A 20,219-nucleotide genomic window follows, 5' to 3' on the forward strand; every position below is an offset into this window, starting at 1 on the left:
TCTTATGTTGTTGAAAAAGCTGCCCGAGAGTCACAACTATCCCGGGGATTTTCAGCTCTTCTTGCCTACCTACTCCAAGAACCACTATGTGGTGTGGCGGGAACACCGGTGGCTTTGCTGGCACTCTGAGGAGGATAAAGATCCTGGCAATAAAACGGAAGGATGCTTACAACTGCGTTTGCAGGCTGCGAACATGGTGGGCTTTGGAGGATGCGCTGATATTTCAGATGCAGAGTGGAGCCCAGCAGTGGGGTCTGGTCCTGCCGACTACCAAGAGAGACCATGAAGTCTATGGATTTGTTGTCTTCCCCTACACAATGCCTGAACTTTGCAGGGCTCTTGGGCTGGGTCACAGAATCACAGAATCACAAGGTTGGAAAGGACCCATTGGATCATCGAGTCCAACCATTCCTAACACTCCCTAAACCATGTCCCTCAGCACTTCATCCACCCGTTCCTTAAACACCTCCAGGGAAGACGACTCGACCCCCTCCCTGGGCAGCTGTTCCAGTGCCCGATGACTCTTACTGTGAAGAATTTTTTTCTGATATCCAACCTGAACCTCCCCTGGCGGAGCTTCAGGCCATTCCCTCTTGTCCTGTCCCCTGTCACTTGGGAGAAGAGCCCAGCTCCCTCCTCTCCACAACCTCCTTTCAGGTAGTTGTAGAGAGTAATAAGGTCTCCCCTCAGCCTCCTCTTCTCCAGGCTAAACAACCCCAGCTCTCTCAGCCGCTCCTCGTAAGACTGTTCTCCAGCCCCTCACCAGCTTCGTTGCTCTTCTAGGTCATCACATATCCCAAATCACTTGCCCTCTGCTGATAACGTTCAGGATGAAATTCTGAAGCTGTAAGGAATCAAACCGTTTTGTCTACTGTGAGAGGTTCTTCCACCTTCAAACCCAAAAATTACCTATTTTTACAGAGATCCAAACAATGTGACATCTGTAGCCCGTTGTTTTCTACAGCTTTTAGAGCGGAAAAAGACATTACTGTTATAGATGTGATCTTGCAATTAAAATGCATGTTTTTATTTCTTGTCTGCAATAGGAAATTTTGTATTTTCCACCTGAAAAACGCCAGGCAGCTCCTGCAAACAGGCAGAAGGAGCTCTATCAAGTTTCCGAGCATTTTATCTCCTGGATCAGGTTGGAAAGGATGGACCATGGAGCACCGCTGGGTCAAATCCTCAATTACATCTTGTGGGGAACCGATCCCAGTCCTGCCTCACCAAACCATTCCTGGTGAGCTGAGTGCCAGCGGCGATTCCGCTGTTTGCTTGCAGTCCGTCTTTGGGGATTCACTTCCACTTCTGAGGAACACAACAACCTGGCAGCTACCTCAAATCCTGCCTGGATGCTTTGAAAAAGCTATCGCTCCCTTAGAGATCAAGTGGGCAGCAGCCCCTTAACAGGAACTGGTCTATGAGCTACCACCACATGTCTAATTAATGACCCTGCCGGTCGCAGCTGGAAGAGCTGAGCTGGGGGTGATTAATTAAATTAGCTGGCAGAGGAAATTACAGTGGAAAAGCCAAAGTTTGATTGCTCCATAATTAACCGCAGCGCAAATAATATCTGCATCTATAACTTCCAGCGATGAGATCAGAAGCCAATTGAATTTGGCACTGATTGAAGCTGTAAATATCCTGTGGTGAAAAATGATAGGTTTGTTCTGAAGGGAAAACTTACAGAAATGGACATCCAGCGGATGCAAGAAGGGAATAGGGGACGTGGGAGGAAAGAGCACTGGAATTAGATCTTCATTCCAGCCGATTTCTGTAGCGGCAGAGGACTCAACATGGGACAGAAAGGAATCTGCTATAAAAATCTGCCATCGCTGCCGAATGCTGTGAGAGTCCTTATCAGAGACGCAGCGAATCGGGAAAGTAAAGGCCACCTTGATCATCCATCCCCTTGCCTCGCTCCCCATCACGCCTTACTGGCAGTGGGATTCATTGCTTTCCCTGGGAGATGACTGCACAGATTAAGGTAACCAGTCTAAACGCTTCCCTCTCTATTTCATCCCCTGCTCCTAAAAGCACTTTCTTGAACTACAAGAACAGGAGTCCATTTCCCCACCTACAAATGTCTGCATACCCCTTCATGCCCCCCAATCAGTATAATTTCACTGACCCACTTAAGCATCTCTCCCTGAAGACATTAATTGAAGACTTGAAATCTTTCTTTCAGTTCTTCTTCAAAATTATCTTTCAATTTTGGCAGGTTTTAGGTAGAGTATGCATCCACATCAACCCCTGTAGCAGGGTGACATAGTGTGAGTCTCATCCCAGTTTCACCGCGGATGTGACTCTGGTGTAAAGGAAGCCCAGGTTTTAAACTGATGCCCAAGCTGCACGCCCTCCTTAAATGATCCGTGTTTTTAATGGATGTTGAATTAATAGCAAAAGGGCAATTAATAGCAAAAGGGCAATATATATATATACACATATATAAAATATTCCTTATAGAATCATAGAATGGTTTAGGTTGGAAGGGACCTCAAAGACCATCCAGTTCCACCTCCTGCCATGGACAGGGACACCTCCCACTGGATTAGATTGCTCCAAGCCCCATCCAACCTGGCCTGGAACCCCTCCAGGGATGGGGCAGCCACCACTGCTCTGGGCAACCTGGGCCAGGGCCTCAACACCCTCACAGCAAAACATTTCTTCTTAAGATCTCATCTCAATCTCCCCTCTTTCAGCTTAAAACCGATCCCCCTCATCCTATCCCTGCACTCCGAGATAAAGAGCCCCTCTCCAGCTTTCCCAGAGCCCCTTTCAGTACTGGAAGCTGCTCTAAGGTCTCCTTGGAGCCTTCTCTTCTCCAGGCTGAACAACCCCATCTCTCTCAGCCTGTCCTCATATGGGAGGTGCTCCAGCCCTTGGATCATCTTCATGGCCTCCTCTGGACTCTCTTCAACATATATTATTTTGCTCTTTGATAAATAGATGTCTGGTAGATGCACACACCTCAAACGGAACTGTACGTACTGAGATCCCAGTCAAAAGCCGCAATCAATTACTCTAAGGCCAGCAAGAACTGGGCATTAGCGACAGGCCCTCAAATTATACTGCAAACCCCGAGGAGACCTGGAAGCAAGCCCTTCGAATGAGAGCTGATTGCTGGGTCTGGGCCAGGTGGCATAATTCAATCGACTGCTTTGTCTGGAAAACTCAGGCTCTGCCCACACCAGCAAACAAACAGGTCCAACAGGAACAGACGTGTGGGTTGGAGCAGGTGCTGCCAAGGACCGTATATTTAACGATCCAGGAGCGCTACCTTAAACTGATTGAGCCTCATCCTTTGATTCAAACGACCCCAACTACACAAGAGGTTCCGAGCACCAAGGGTCAGACACCTATGTTCAACACATTCGGTGCATGTGGAGCTTCCAGTTGGGTTTCCCCAAAGAGAATCTTGTTTGCCTGCACCAAACCCATCCCATGAACCAAACTAGTGCCTTCTCCTGCTGCAGACCAGAATGCTCATGTAGATTTTGGCACCTCCTTCATGATGCAAACTCGCTCATCAAGGGTGATGCCTTGCAGCGAGTAGTACAAGTGGGCCCCAAGCACAAAGATATTACAATTCCTCGATTTGCACCAAAACAAAAGCGCGATATTGACTGCAAACACAGAGGTCTTGGTCTGCTTTGACATTTCTTTTTGACTGATCTGAGAGAGCCCAGCCCGATCATAAAAAGTCTGAGAAGAACTCTCAAAGTACATTAATAAACAGCACAGCTATTGATTGCTGTCAGAGAAAATAGGCACATTCAAATTTACAAGCTGCCCTGCCCACGTACGCACTCACAAGCTGTCCATTAAATACTGCTCGACAAATTATTCTCATGATTAACAGGAGACTCTTAATAGTTTCCCCGCAGGTGAGCCAGGCACTGCAACCTATTCCCATCCTTGGAAACACGTAGTCCTCTTCCTGCTCACTGACCTGGAGCTCTGGTGTGTTACCCACCTTTCTGCGATGTATCTCTGTCCATGAGCTCCCGCTCTTTGGCTCTAATTTGAGGAAAAATCAAACCAGCTTTTTCAGCTTAAAACCATTCCCCCTCATCCTCTCCCTGCACTCCCTGATCCAGAGCCCCTCCTCAGCTTTCCTGGAGCCCCTTTCAGTGCTGGAAGCTGCTGTAAGGTCTCCTCAGAGCCTTCTCTTCTCCAGGCTGAACGACTCCAGCTCTCTTCCTGTCCTGGAAGGTGCTCCAGCCCTTGGATGATCTCCGTGGCCTCCTCTAGACTCACTCTAACAGATCCAAGTCCTTCCTGTGCTGAGGGCTCCAGAACTGGACATCTTTGTGAGATCCAGGTGAGATCTCACAAAGGCAGAGGAGAGCAGAATCCCCTCCCTTGTCCTGCTGGCCACTCTGTTTGGACATAGCCCAAGGTACAGCCGGCGTTCTGGGCTGCAAGCGCACACGTCTGCCTCCACAAAAATGCAAATATGACAATAAACACCAGCTAAAACATGAGATTCGGACAGATTTTAATTTCAAGTCCCAAAACTTGATCAGAGGACTCACTCCCTGGACACCCTCTCCCGTTATTTCTTTTTGAGTGTTCCATTGATGCATCTTCTATGCAGCCCTAAAACTAATCTGGTTCTCCACACGTCCCCTGCAAACTCCGCAACACCCTCTGGAAATGTGAAACACACGATGTCCACAGGAAGAAAATTCAAAATCTCGGTGACTTCTTTGGAACACACCAAACAGATGCCTCCCATTTCAAAGGGACATTACACAGTTGGGCTTCACCTCCAAATACGTTCCATGGAGGCACCAGCAAACCTGTGTGCCAGCTACCGGGGGCGATCAGCACGGGGTGCCACAGGCAAGGGGCTCCACACTGACTGAGTTTCGAAAGGACACGTGAATTAGAAAGAAATTCCACAACGTAATTAAGAAATGTTCCCCTTCCTCAATTTAAAATTCTCCCATTGGCTTTAATTAATTTGCCCTTGAGCAATAAGCCGAGCAACGAACTGGCGAACTTTCAAAGTATAAAGCAAGTTGTGTCTGCACAGCTCCTATCCCGCTCCCATTTGAAACTATGGGATGTTCTCTTTTTTTCTCTCTCTCTTTTTTTTATTAACAAGGTTCTTGAACATGTAAACTCAGCAGTATTTTCCAGTACAGCTCCGCGGAGAAAAATCTCTATCTGTCTGCTAAACGCTAGTGGCAGTAGACTTCTATTTAAATAAGAAAGTGAATGAGAAAAGATCCAACCAAGTTATAATTGAACAGAAGACTTATTTTACAGGGGGGAATGACTATTATTTCCAGAAGTGACCCGATAGGCTGAATGATACCACTCTGCAACTGAAAGGGGCCCTATCCTCAGCCAGAACATGGGCACCACAGCTCATTAGCACTTTGCAGACCATAGTTTGCAGCTCTCCACAGCTGGGAAAGCTGTCCTCTTTCACAGAATGCAGTGGCCATCACCAGCCGGACCCATCAAAGGCAGCAGCAAACCACTCTAGGTTCACAAATACCTTAAACCAAGAGAGGGGAGATTTAGACTGGATAGAAGGAAGAAATTTTTGACAATGTGGGTGGCGAAACACTGGTTGAACCAGGGAGGTAGGAGGCCCCATCCTTGGAAACATTCAAGGTTTGGATGGGGCTCTGAGCAACCTGATCGAGTTAAAGATGTTGGGGTTGGACAACAAAGGGGTTGGACCAGACGAACTGTAGAGATTCCTTCCACCCCAAAGCGTTTTATGATTTGGACAGCAAGGAAAGGCTGCATGCAACGAGCCTCTGCGGCACGTGGTCACCCCGCGCACCGGCAGAAGGATGGGCATTTCCCAGAGACCGTGGACGTGCGAATCACTAGCAGTGCGCGTACAGTGAGGACGCACCAGTAAATCCTTGCTTCCCCAGCGGGATGCCAAACAACGCAGGCACTGCCCTACACCAGCGCTCTCCTGCTGGTGATGGTGCCCACGGCAGCCAGAGGAAACCTCAGGTGGGTTAACCTGCACCAACCAAACTGCAGTTCTGAGCACTCCTCAAAACTGCAACTGCAGTAATGTTTTAAATCCATTAAACCTTCTACTTTTCCTTGACCGGAGGTCCCAACAAATAACTTTAATTTCTGTAGCTGCTTTTTTTTCCCCTACTGCAATAGGCCAACGCAAGCATCTCAAGTATCTATTTACGACCAGCGTGAGCTGCAGGAGTCGCACAAGTGGCCACAGCAGATCTGCTCTGGCTCTGCTCAGACAGGAGCACATGCATGGAATTAGCAAAGGATTAGACCCGCGCATTTTTCGCTTCTTGAGATGAGAAGGTAAAAAAGAAGTCAACTTTCTGGTTATTATCTCAAGCTGTCGGCTGAAGATATCCTTCAGTTCGAGCACACAGTGACACAATCCTACTTCTTCCATGTGTGGAGGAGTCTTAAAAGCATTCATTGTGGCTGTGATTTAATTGTGCGTGCACCTCAGTTTTCCAAGTCTGGCTGGTGCTGTAAAGAAGTGAAAATACAACAAACCCATCACTTAGAAATTCTGACCTGGGTGAAACCAGGAAAATTTAAATCTTCTGGGGAAAAGGAAAAGTTAGCTGGGAGATTTCTAGGCCATGACATAATCATCTGTTCAGCATGAAGACTTTTTGAAGCAGATCCCATCCCTATCTTTTGAGGCTTACCAATTATTAAGAGATGGCTCCTTCTCACTGCCTTATGTCTTGCACAAAAAATGCTCCGACGACAGGACTTTGCACTGTCTGCACAATCTCGTTAATAGGCACAGTAAGGCATTTCATTTCACTCTAATTCCTACCCTCTAAAGGCTCCGATTCGTCACCTGTGTTCACCTCAACGCATTTTAGCCTGCTATTTAATTACTTTAAAGCTGGAGTGATGGTGGTCTCATTTCTTCCGGTCACTCTTCTCTTTCAGGGGTTCGCTGCTGGCTGCCCCCCCGGCACCTGCACATCTGAAAATCCAGCCGTAAGCGCATCGCCTCGGACAAAACGGGTAATATTCGAGAGCCGTGGGGAAACGGCATTCGGGCTGATATGTATATCAAGTTTCAGTCCAGTCAAAAGCCAGCACCATCTTTTCACGGCTGCCCTTTTCATTTAGTTATCTTACTGAAGTCTTACCTCCCCAGTCCCTTGCCACAGGCTACCGGCTTCCTGCAGAGCCAGAAACAAAGCTCGCGCTTAAACAAAGGGAAAAAAAAAAGGGAAAAAAGTCACAAAAGAGAGAAAGTTGATCACAGTTACTGTTATGGAGCCCTGCGGGTTCCGTAGCCACGACCAAAGCAAAGTCATGCTGCTGTGCCTGTGCCCGGTGTCACCGGCCAGCGAAGCCACCAGGAGCACAGCAATGCACTGCCTTTTTGTTTCCAAGCACTCTTCAGCATCACCACCGCTGGTTTTAGGCATGCTCTGTTCTCCGCTATCCCACAACCAAAGCCATCAACACCCAAACAACCTCCGAAGGCTGAAACGGCCAAAACCAACAGTGGAGGACTACGGAACGTAACTACCACCATCACTAGTGACCACTACTGGAAACTTCACGCCCTTGTAACACACCCTTCCCACGACATCCCATCTGAGTTAAGCCCCGAAAAAGAAGGTGAGGACCACCTTCCCACACTTTCAGCCCAACCAGCAACAGACTCCCTGTTCTGGTTTGAGCGAAAGGAGAATCCGTTTTCTAACTTCAGCTCAGACTCATCCAAATACCTTCACTTTCTGCAAGTGAACTGCATGTTTTTCAGACGGTGCTTCTCTCTAGCAGTGATAACACGGGGCGCTGGGATGCTTATATTTATTCCTGCAGTAACCGAGGCCATCCTGGAGCTGACAGAAGGCCGTAAGTCAAAGGTGAAAAAGGGTTGCATCTGGAGGGAGGGATGGACAGGACTGGTGACCCCAAACCGACCAACAGATTATTCCATCCCATACACCTCATACTCAGTATAAAACTGGGGGATCATGAAGGCCAAGCCCTCTTTTTCAACGACCAAACATCCAGTGAGGACCTTGTCTGCCTGTTAGCCCCTGATCCCAGATCCATGCATTCCTGGATCCAGTACCTGAGTCCAGCTCCCTCCTAGTCCAGGACCCTTTTCCCGTGCCTGCTCCGCAGCATTTGAAGTCACACAGTCATCGAGGAGTGGGGTGCAATTGAATAGATTATTATTATTATTAAAGCTGTCTTAGCTTTAGTTTCCAATCCTTTAGTTTCCAATCCCCAAGTCTTCTTCCTCTCATTTCCCCCTTCCCCGGGTGTGGAGTGGGAAGGGAACTGGGATCACGACTGCTCGGTTTTAGCCGCCAAATTGGGCCAGGCTGGAGCTAAACCATGACAACTGTCCTCATATTCAACCACAACCGGTTTATGTATCTCTTAAGAGCAGAAAACGTGTAGAAACGTTAAAATAATTTATAAAACAAAGCTTCTGCAGCACAGATCAGGAATAAACTGGCTTTAGAGTAACTGCTCTTCTGCCATGTATAACAACCAATTTGAATTATATGTTTAGTTAAACAACTTCATGTTTGGTGAGACCTGCCAGCCAGCCAGCCACCACCTCGGGGCAGAAGAAAAGGAAAGAAAAGAACAGGTTAAACACCAAGTACACGGAAAAGCTTCAAATAAAAGGAAAATGTTTTACATAAGGTCTATTTCTAACAAAAATACATGGCTTTTAATCTGCTGGATATTTCCCTTGCCGGCTAACAGCAACATGTGCTCGACCTACAGTACCTCCCAAAGTTGAACGCATCTCATCGACGAGCCTCCGAATCTGACCCAAGGAACCTTGTAATAACTGATGCTTGGCATTTGGCATTTTTTAACTCAATTGCTTTTTTTTTTTTGGCCTTTATATTATTACAAGCTTCAGCCTGGCAAACATCTGAATTTCAAGAGCAACACTGGTGTTAAACGCTTTTCCTTACAGAAATAACGAACAGAACAGCTATTATCAAAGACAGTGAGGGCAAAGATCGCTTTGGGAGGGCTGCCCAATGCTTTATGGAGCAAACTTCCATTTTTCAGCTGCCGTATTTAAGACGCAACTCTCCACATTCATTCTGAAGGTGCGATGGGAGTAGCAGCAACGCGGATGCTCACATGCATCCACTGAGCGGCGCGGAACTTCGTATCGGTGTAAATGATAAAACTTAAGTCCAAGCAAGCTTAGCTAATGCAAATGTATTCCCCTGCAATGGTTCTCTTCCAAAGTTCAATCATTTCTGCGCTTTTGAACGAGGGGTTGCTCCTTGTCACAGAAGACTGCTGTCCTCCCAGCAAAACCCCATCCCATTTGATAGATGCTAACCCTGAAAATAAGGAGCACGGGAGCTTAATCCAGTTTCTGGTAGTGGTTTTATTTTTTTAGATACTCTCTTGTGCTGTGCTTGCGCTGTCTCAGAGTTCTGACTGTAAAGCTGCACTACACTGTGCTCCTAATTTGGGTATTTCATATTAGACAGCTAAAATAAGCACCATAAATAACATCTCACCGTCAGCTGGGGTTCACGCCCAGCCCATGCAGCCAGTTCCAAGCTTGGCAATGCAGCAATTCTTCCTCTTTTCCTTAAATATATCAAGTAGAAAAAGTACTCATGAGTCCACCTCTTACCTATTTCACAGGTATTCCCCACCTATCCATACTGGGACCCAAATGAGCAGGAGCAGGGCGCCGTTCCAGCTCACACCGAGCCTGCTCTAGCCGGGGGCTGCTGCTGGAAGGACTGATCTGCCTCCACCCATCCCTCGCCACCAAACTCCCACTGCTTCCTTTATACTGCCATAGTGCTCACAGAGGCTGCAGAACGGAAGGGACCTGTTTGTTGAAACAAAAAACCTCCTAACGCACCAAAACTATAGCTCTTGATGGGATCCATGAGCTGACCATGCTCGTGCTTGCATGACTATGGGGAAAAGGACAGAAACACACGGTTCCTGGTGGAAGGAAAGATCATAAGAGTCATAGAATGGTTTAGGTTGGAAGGGACCTTAAAAATCATCCAGTTCCAACCCTCTTCCCACGGGCAGGGACACCTCCCACTGGATCAGGATGATCAAAGCCCCATCCAACCTGGCCTTGAGCACCTCCAGGGATGGGGCAGCCACAGCTCCTCTGGGCAACCTGGGCCAGGGCCTTCCCACCCTCACAGGAAAAAATTCCTTCCTAATATCTCATCTCAATCTCCCCTCTTTCAACTTCAAACCCTTACGCCTCATCCTGTCTCTGCACTTTGTGATCAAAAGCCCTTTCCCAGCTTTTCTGGAGCCACTTTAAGTACTGGAAGGCTGCTCTAAAGTCTCTCCAGAGCCTTCTGGACGGATGGCCTCTTTCAGCACATACACCACACTACCCAAGCCTGAAGCTGCTTTCTCAGTAAAAGGCTTCCAGATCTCTTCCAGACCTTAAAGAAAACTACCTTACGTGGTGGGCTTTGCACTTCTGCAGAAGAACTAACCATCATCCTGGCCTGGCTTCTGGACCGAAATAGGACATGTGCTTACGGACCTGCCCCTCTGAAAGATCTCTGAGAGATCCTGCACTGTTTTGAGACCTTTAGGACAGGCACTCAACCAACAGACCGGTTCTTATTCCAGCAAACCAAAAAATGACTTTTTCTGACAACTGATTATTGAATCACTCATACTGTTTTCCCAACATATCTCCCCACTCTCACTCATCACTGTTCATACAACAGAATGAAATCCTCCTCGCTTGAGTCCTGAACTTGAATCCTCCTGGATTTCCCAAAGTATAAGAGCTTCTTTTTTTTTAGGGAATTTCAGCTTAACTCGGTGCTTTCCAGGGTTGCAACCAAATTTACACAAAACCAGAACCACAAATAGTCAAGAATCTCAGCGGAATAAAGGTACGTTGAGTTGACTGTACCTCCAAGATAAAACACTTCAGTCTCTATCGCCTGTCCTACTGCAGAAACCTCAAGAGGCAAAATGCCTTCAAACAGCTCTGATTTGTAAACTTAATAGACTCAAGGATGTCTTTCTTCAAGTCTTTTGTGTGTATCCAGAGTGGGTTTCTAATTTTTAACTCAACATTGAGAACTTCCTTCAAAAATGAGGGGTGAGTGTTCTCCACAGTTCATGGTTTCTTCCTAGTGGAAGAAACCTACCAAGTGTCATCAGACTTATAAGAAAAAGATAAAAAGCTGCTAAAATATGGACCGTTGCCTTCCTCCTCTTCTGTTGCATGAAAGCACAGCTACTTGCCTTCAAGATCCCTTGATGGCACTTTCATTCTTTTTCTCTTTATTCAGTATTCGAAGCTTGACCATCGCCTCTGGCTTGATACTCTGACCTTCATTTTTGGACTGGCACCGTACCCATAAAATCTGGGGTTGAGGAAGGATCTTAGGGTCTTAGCTAGGAGGTATGTTAGCCAGCAGCTACCAAAACAAAGCCAAAATGTCCTGCTCTCCCCTGCGGAAGCATTTTCCAAAGGACAAACAGCAAATGGATGTATGGATAATCTCACACATGAGTGACAGCAGAGAAAATGAGAAAAAGGCAAAAGCAATGCTTTCTTCAGTTCTTCTCTCCAAAAACTCCAAACTACACCAGCTTGGTGTACATCATACTTGGGCAAACTCTCCAGAAGGTACTTGGCGAGCATGTTGAAAAGGACATACCAGAAACTCAGCGTAACTGGAACTCACAGCTGACCGTGGGCCACATGGGTCCTTAACATTCATTGGTGACCACAGAGCACGTTCCATGCAAGGTATGAACGCAGACAACGATGTGTCAGGTCCATATACACATATAAATTGTGGCTGCCCCATCCCTGGAGGGGTTCAAGGCCAGGTTGGATGGAGCTTGGAGCCCCTGATCCAGTGGGAGATGTCCCTACCCATGGCAGGGGGAGGAACTGGATGGGCTTCGGGGTCCCTTCCAACCCAAACTCTATGATTCTGTGATAAATTAAATACTCAGAGAAGTTAATAAAAGCGGTACCCATGCTATTTAGATTAAAATATAAATAGCATTGTGGCTTTTACAGCTCTGCTTTTTAACAAATGCTCAAATGCGCCATCGAAGGAAACAGAGAGGCTTCTTTTTTTCTCAGGTTCTTCTTTCACAGGCAACGAGGAGAATAATGATTGCAATGGTAATTGCAAAGTGGGCTTCTGTTTACAAAGTGTTTGAGTTTTTATCAAAGAGATTTGTACATAAGAAACGTGCGATTGAACCAGGGAGCATTTCATATAAAGTGCTCATTAACCCGGACAATCGAGGCTGAAGGTTTTTTGTTGCTGTTGTTTTGCCTTTGTTTTCAACCATCCAGGTATCTCCCAGACGCTATGTAGGCACCAGTCTTTTACCGGAACAGCTCTTGGATGACAAGGACAATAAAATACGCTGTACTACTGCTAACCTTCATCTTTGGAGTATGGCATTTGAGCCTCTGAGGCCTCCAAACGGCGGAATCCGACCAGCGACCACCCAAGCTGACATTTCATTTGCCTCGCTCACTGATTCTTACTGCGTTTCCTGGATGTTCCTGGTAAGTGACACATTTTATTTTATTTCAAGTGTTATTTTAAAACAAACACAATTCCTCTAATCTAAAAGCACGCGACCTAGCACGTCAGAACCAGTTCATTTCTACAGTCGCACCGGGAAGGGTTTTAGTTTACCGGCAGCAATGAATCAGTCTTTTTATTTATGTCTGTGTTTGAAAACACGACATTCTTGTAACTAATGATTTATGCATTTTTCTCATTATCTTTCTGCAATATCTGCCGTCCAAAACAGAGCTAATAGAGAGATGCGTTGTTCAGTGTCGCTGGGAGATGTGCTGCTCAGTGTCGCTCGTCCACCGGAAAGACCAGGAGTGAGTTACAACTCCCAGGGTTTGTTGGTGTTTTAGTTTTGTTTTCCTTTCTATTAATTCCTTCCCAAAGCCCCCCTCCCCGTTCCTAGGACTTGCTCAGACATCTTAAGTCAAACCTTACGTCTCCCAGCAGCTGTTGGGTCTGCAGAAGCCCAGCTGTCTAAACTTTATTGGCAGGGAATGTCATTCTTGCACACAAACCGCGTGTCCGCAAAACCCAAAGGCACATCTTGGGCTATCACATCCCATCACGTTCCCCGACGAGATGTGAAAACTGAAATGGAAAACGTCAACAAACTCCGGCCGCGGCGAGGAGCGGGGCATGCCCGCTGACAAGCGTGCCGCAATGACAGAAATGGACTTGGAGTTGCAATTAGTGGCACTGTCATTTTTGGGCGCTCCTGCCAATTAATTAAGTCTGTCAAATGGAAAAACAGCGGCATTCACATGATAATTTATATAGGGAGAGACTAGCCTAGCAAAGCTGCCGCTGCAGCCAACAAAATCCCCTCCGAGCGCTTAAAGAAAATAATAAAATGAAAATATAAAGAAGTAGGATGGGGGGGGGGGGGGATGAGAGAGAAAGAAAGTTAAACTGTCCTTGTTATAATTGTTAACTCTGATCGCTCAAGTAGAAGACGGGCTGATTAAAACTCCAAACGAGCCCCTAGCTCGCTTAAATCTCAGAGTCCGGAATGATAGAATCAGAGGAGTTTATTCATACCATTAAGCCCCAGAGAACTTAATTGAAAGAAGAGCATAGCCTGGACCTTGACAAGCGGGAGGTCACAGTAATTGCTGCCGGACATATTTAACATTAAGATAATCAGGCCATTAATTACCCTTTGGATCATTAAATCAGCCAGTTGCAAAATGAAATTTCTGCCTCTATTACTCACTTGAGAGACCACAGGGGTGGCTTTTAATTTATCAGTGAGCTTGAGATACAAAGGACCAGGCTTGGGGAGGAAGGAAAGGGGGAGAAAGGGGGGGGTTTGCTTCAGCAGAGGCAGGAATATCAATCCGCCATGCTTGGTGATCGTGGCAAATTAACTAGGTAAGATAACCTCAGCTTCTAAAGGCAGAAGCTGGGGGTATGTAAATAGATGAGGGCAGACAGGGAGATCAGAGCCTGCACACCACTTAGCAGGATAATAAAGGAAATCATCCTTGATTATCAGTGCTAATTTGGACACTGCCGGTAGCTTGTTATGCGTGTTCTGAGTAGCATTTAATTAATTCAATTGCTTGTTAATGAGGGAAGTGACATGTGGGGAGCAGATGCCACCCAACTGCAGATGGGTTCTGGTCAGCCCTTCACAATAAAATCTCTCTTTTTTATTTTTTTTATTTATTTTTAAAAACACCCTTCCCCCCACCTCTGAAATGGGAAAGGTGTCAAGCATGGAGGAGCATTCAAAAGGCACAAAACACTGACCTCATCAGGCCGAGAACCGCTAAGAAACCAGACCTGCCAATTGTGGACAGAGAGGTACCGCTGCTCCCCCAGGCCCCGCTGGCAACGCCGCGGCCTTATGCCAGGAATCGGAGCCCAACAGCAATCCCATGGCCAAGAGGAAGAAGAAATGAGAGATGAAATGGAGCATCCTCGCAAGATTCAGGATGCAATCCCAGCATCTTAACTACTCCCTTTCCCTGGGCTTGCCCTTTATCTGTACTATCCATAAGGAAGGAATGACCGTTTTTCCAATAAAAAGACGGCACGGTTTAATATTTTTCATGGAATTTGCTCCCTAGTCTCCCCCAGAACCCCAGCGAACGCTCGGCGTAGCAGACACCACCCTAGAAACTGCAAGCCGGGCTTCAGTTTAGGATTGTACAAATATAAATACAGTCGAGCTGCGCAATGTTTTTTTCCTGACACCATTAAATTCCGTCCATTAGTGAGCGAGGGATCAAACCGGATCTCCCGTCGTAAGGTGCAAGTCAATTCCCAACACTGCCAGCTCCCAACTCCAGGCTTCTCAGGCAGCGCTAAGACCCTCTCTGTTTTCTTATAACCTTTGGTACACAGAATAAACAGGGTGACTGCCACGCAAACAGACTCCCCAAGCAAAATTGCAGTGGATGTTCCAACCTCCAAGCTCCGTTTAAAGAGCTGCCGTGGCACAGCTTAGAAGTATCTCTAAGCTTCTACTAACTGCTCATCCCTCACTTGAAAATTACATTTTTAATGGAGTTGGAGGTTCTTCCTATTTATGGATGCTCTCAAAATGATGTTGAAATGGTGGAGCCCTTTACCTGTGAGGTTTGCACGCAGCTAATGAAAATATTCAGCATCACTTGAGCAGAACAACACGGCTGGGATGGTGCCTAGATATTGTGCTGCTCTCCCTCTTCTTGGCCAGCAAATTACAGCTGGTGGAGGTGGCCTCATTGCTGGTATGTTCCAGCACTCCCAGTGAGACCAAGACCTTGGGAACTCAGAGAAAGAGGGTGAGGGCCAAGGACCAGGTAAATCATCTCCTGGTGCGGACAGAGGGATGGCAACAGCTCATTTAGGAGGAGAGCAAATGGCCTCGAGTTGCACCAGAGGAGGTTCAGATTAGATATCGGGAAAAATCTCTTCCCTGAAAGGGTTCTCAGGCACTGGCAGAGGCTGCCCAGGGAGGTGGTGGAGTCACCATCTCTGAAGGTATATTAATAGACGGGCAGACGAGGTGCTTAGCGATCTGGTTTAGTAATGGACAGATATGGTTGGATGATACCAAAGGTCTTTTCCAACCAAACGGTTCTCTGATTCTACCTCATTCGGAAAAGGCCATTAACACCTTAGGAAGCCCAGTGGTGGCAAGCAAGCCTACAAACCAGAACAGGCAGGAATAGTAAGGAGAAAGCAAAGCACGTGAGGTGTGTCCAGAAGAAAGTTAAATATCTGGTAGGAGATCTACACACCAGTGCAAAAGGCCAAGTCAAACACGGTGCAGACTCCCCAGGGTGGCGTCACCACAGCTCCAACATTCCTCTGTGGAGCGGTTCTGCCCCACGAACCTACTCCCGTGTCACACCACTCCAAATCAATGTTTTAAGAGTGTGCTTAAACAGTATCAATAGCAATTAGAGGGGAAAATCTTGATCTTATCCCCAGATCCAGTTAATTGTCGCAACATTGATTTACTCTAATTTGACTTCTCACTCCAAATTAAACCCACATTACTGAAGGAGGGGCCGCAGGCAAACTCTCCCCACGCACTCCCTCCCCTCCAAGACAATAAATTTAATATTGAATGCACTGGGAAAAAAACAGCAGTTGTTGCAGGATCTATACTGAAAGATCTTTTTCCTTTTTTCCCCTTCTCTCCCTCCCCCTTCCTGCGAGTAATTAAAAGATGCTTTTCTTGACTAATGATCCTCCTGTTTAGAAATGGGAAGTCGATACTCCTTCACCAGCAGTCAGCTTCAATTTGTCACAGGGCTCCCGAAGTTTGAGCGGCGGTTCTCAGGGCTGCTGGTAATTGCTGAAACCAATTACCACCCTTCCAAAGCCGACCTAATCAGGGACCCATGGACACCACCGCTCAGAGGACAGCTGGTCCCACTTCCCTTCCACATGCATGTATTCGCCTACGCTTGGGTTCTCAGCCGCTTCGCCAACTTTTCATGCTCACCAGGAGGTAGCGTTTATTCCTCTTCCCTCCCCGTAATCAAGCCAACAGCCTCAGTCTGAACTTTGCCTCATGCTACTGCTTGACTCTATGTTGGTTCCATGGGGATCCCATTGCACCTGTGCTCCCAAAACCTGTACTGCCTTCCAGTTTCACACTAGAGACCATCCAAGGTGTCGCCTTTGATCCAGAGGCATCGAACGACCTGCAGATCTCCTCATAGTAAGCAACAAGCGACAGGACAAGAGGAAATGGCCTCAAGTTGTGCCAGCGGAGGCTTAGACTGGATATTAGGAACCATTTCTTCATCGAAAGGTTTGTCAAGCACTGGAACCGGCTGCGCAGGAAAGTGGTGGAGTCGCCATCCCTGGAGGTGTTCAAAAGACGTGGAGAAGTGGTGCTTAGGGACATGTTTTAGTGGTGGAGCTGACAGGGCTGAGTTAAAGGTTGGACTTAAAGGTCTTTTCCAATCTAAACAACTCTGTGATTCTTCTGTTATACTATTTTATATGGAGTCTCTCAGACTTGGTGAGACCCGGCATGTGTTAACATTAGAGGACATACCTGGGCAATGTATCCTTGATAGAAGTAACAGGACCAATGCCTTTTGCTACAGAACTCTCAGGATTCGAGCTCGCACCCTCCAATCTGACAGCCTTTCTAACCTTCAAAATACATTTTCAGGTTTATCCTTCACAAATACTTTCTCAGAGAAAGAGTTTTTAAGAGAATCTGAGTGGAGAAAGGAAAGGACAGCTTTGGTATGTTTGATATGCTGGAAGTTTGGTATCAGTTCAAATTATTTTTGAAGGTACAAAATTAAAAACGCAAGCCCTACTCACAGCCTGGATTAGCTCTACTCTTATAGATATTGATGACACCTTCTTGAGTAAGACTCCTTAATTACACCGTGGCCTACACCAGCCACTTAGCAATCCCTCCTGCAGAACATCTGTCCTCCCTGGATGTCTCCACCCTTCCCTCTACTCCACAGAAACACCCAGGATGCCACTTCAGTGCTCGAGTGACCAGTGCAGACATTTCCCAAGCTGAAGTCATGTCAAGACCTCCAGGTTCCTTTCAGTCCAGCACGTAAATGCTCCTCAAGCTTTCCAGCTCAACAGATTCAGTATTTGTGGAACAGTCAATAATCCTTTTTTTTTTTGCCCCTAAAAAGCCTGGGGGGTTTCCACTGATGGCTTCGTCTCCGACAAAGTCACAACAGGAACTGGTGAAACCCACGTATGTCTGATCCCCTCTACAAATGTCTGTTAACAAAGGGTCCACCACTGCTCCAACAGCTTTTGGTGCTTTGTGGAGACCGAAGAGTTAAGAGACATGAAGATAGGCACTATCATAAAGAAACACATGGAAAGACTATTTGTCTAAGGTCTTCTAGTGATGCTTTGTGCTAAGGCTTTGAATCAGTTGGGGGAATCTTCTATTCTTGTGTTTCCAACACCTTTCAGGCACAGCCGGAAGGTCTGAGCAAACATGGGAAGCCACGGAGGGTGGATTAATGAGTATATGTAGTGGAACTGAAAATGGGAGCTCCGCGCGGGACAGATGTAGTAAGTGGAGCTGCGGAAGGGAATGGGGATACGAACAAGTTCAGGAGAAACTTGGAGGAAAGCAAAGACTCCTCCCATCCCTCCTCCACCTGAACTCTAAATCTTAGTTCCTCAGTCAACTTTCTACCTGCTTACTTTCTCACCTCTTCTCCTCCTCCCTCAACTTTAGCTGCCTCTTCCCCTTCAGTCCTGCAACAACAAAAAAAGGAGGAGGGGGTGTTTAACCCCACTTTGGGTCCATTGCAACCGCTTCTGATGGGATTCCTCACGTAAAACTGAAAACAGGCAGCGACAAAAAGGAACGCATAACTTATAGAGAACTTGGACTTCTTTTCTTGCCGTGCCTTGGACAGAACGATTATGAAGCCAGTAGAGACCAGAGAAAAGTACAAAAGGAGGCACTGTCAAAAAGCAAACCTTTCGGGTACTTTCAGATGACAAATATCACTTCAGTCCCCGCTGCAAACACTGGAAAAAATGGGAGTAGCGAAGCAGGATTACAATTGCTTTGTGGAAAAGTTTTCCCGTAATCTTAATTCTACTTTTTCTAACAGCTCTTCCATCGTGTAAGTGTGTACTTGTACTTGTGTACTTATAAAATGCATCTTGATGCCTTTAGTTAAAAAATGTTAAGAGTCCAGAAGAAAAAGCAATATCACTGACAAACATAAACAGCTGAATCTAAACAAAGACGTAAAGAAACAAAGACAAATGAACATAAGCTCCAAGCATGAAATACAAAGAGAATCAAGTTGTTTATCCACAAGGAAAAGTCACTTCCAAACGTGAAGACCTGACTGACGAAGAGAAACAACCAATTGCATTCAATTAGTCACATGTATTTTAGATTTTTCCTAATAACTTTATTATACCCACACTAAAATAATACTAAAAATAAAAATCCAGCTGTGTGCACGCCTTTTCCTTTTGAAAGTATTTAGAAATGAGGTATCCCTGCAGCTCACCTCAGTAACAAGGAGCAATGTATAATTGTTAGTTGCGACAATATAAAATCTCCAGATTAAAGTACTACTAACGACTGCAGGGCAGCAATAAATTGATTTCAATCTACCCGATGAAATCATTTTATAAGCTGCCTAATAATATACACATATACAGCGGGTTACGTGTGAACAAAATCTCTGCGTGAGTCTCCCTGAACATTTTTATATGCATAGTCATTCATCTAAGTAGCCTGATTAATGTACTGGCTTCATTCTCGACGATGAACCAAAGGTGGCACCACAAATTCATTTTTCAGTGCTAACGAAATAATGCAGTAAGAAACAGTTGACTTTATTACAGGCAACAGTACAAACTTACTCCTCCACCGCAGGAGGTGGCCCAGGTATAGGCTCCCGGGTTATAATTTCTTTTGATCCGGTACTGGAAAAAGCAGGATCCACAACTACACATAAACAAAATCAGAATACGATCCCCTCTGGTTTCTTTCATATGTAGGAAGCAAACACTGAGAGCCAAACGTCCATCATTTGCTGCCTGGAGTCAAGCAGTGCTCGGATGCAGGCTGCTTGCCCTAAAACAATTATCACGCACTTCTGCAGACAACTTCAAAGGCAAAGAAGCCCAGAAAGTCCTTCTCCTGCCCAAACGCTCCTCTGAAACTCCCTCTGCCAGAGAACACTCAAGCAATTCCTTCGTCGCAACCAGCAGCATTCGCTTCTCAAAACTACTAAAATCAGGGAAGTATTTTCTAAACACCTTCCTTTGACACGGGTCAAAATTAACCAAAAAGCCCTTTGGCTTTTGGTACAACAACGCAGCACAGAAAGAAGATTTTCATTGTGTTGAGCCATGACTGGTACGTAAAAGACTGTTCTCACAGGAAAAACGCCCTCTCCCCAACTTAGCATTTCATACGTATATCACGTAAAAAAAGCAAGCGAGTCCACAGTGAGTTGGACCTTCAACGTCTGTGATGAGAACTCAGAGACCTGACAGCCAGGTACAAATTCCTCAGTCATCCTGAACTACCGAAAGCAAATCATTAATCACAAACTGATGGTCCAAGAGTCAGGAGCTTTGTGGCTGACTGAAACAAAGAAATGCAATCCAGTATTTGTTCAGACTGAAGTCTCAATCTCCTGCTGCTTTGTTGGTCAGTCAATTGAACCAAAAAAACTGTAGAGCTGC

At 46.2% G+C, this 20,219-nt stretch overlaps 1 protein-coding gene across 9 annotated transcripts in view; it reads right to left on the reverse strand.

Annotated features, from left to right (window-relative positions):
- Positions 1–20,219, reverse strand: part of AGAP1 (ArfGAP with GTPase domain, ankyrin repeat and PH domain 1) — a 390,099-nt gene that overhangs the window by 21,875 nt on the left and 348,005 nt on the right. The window lies entirely within an intron of this gene.

Source organism: Cuculus canorus, chromosome 6, assembly GCF_017976375.1.
Source record: "Cuculus canorus isolate bCucCan1 chromosome 6, bCucCan1.pri, whole genome shotgun sequence".
Lineage (NCBI taxonomy): Eukaryota > Metazoa > Chordata > Aves > Cuculiformes > Cuculidae > Cuculus > Cuculus canorus.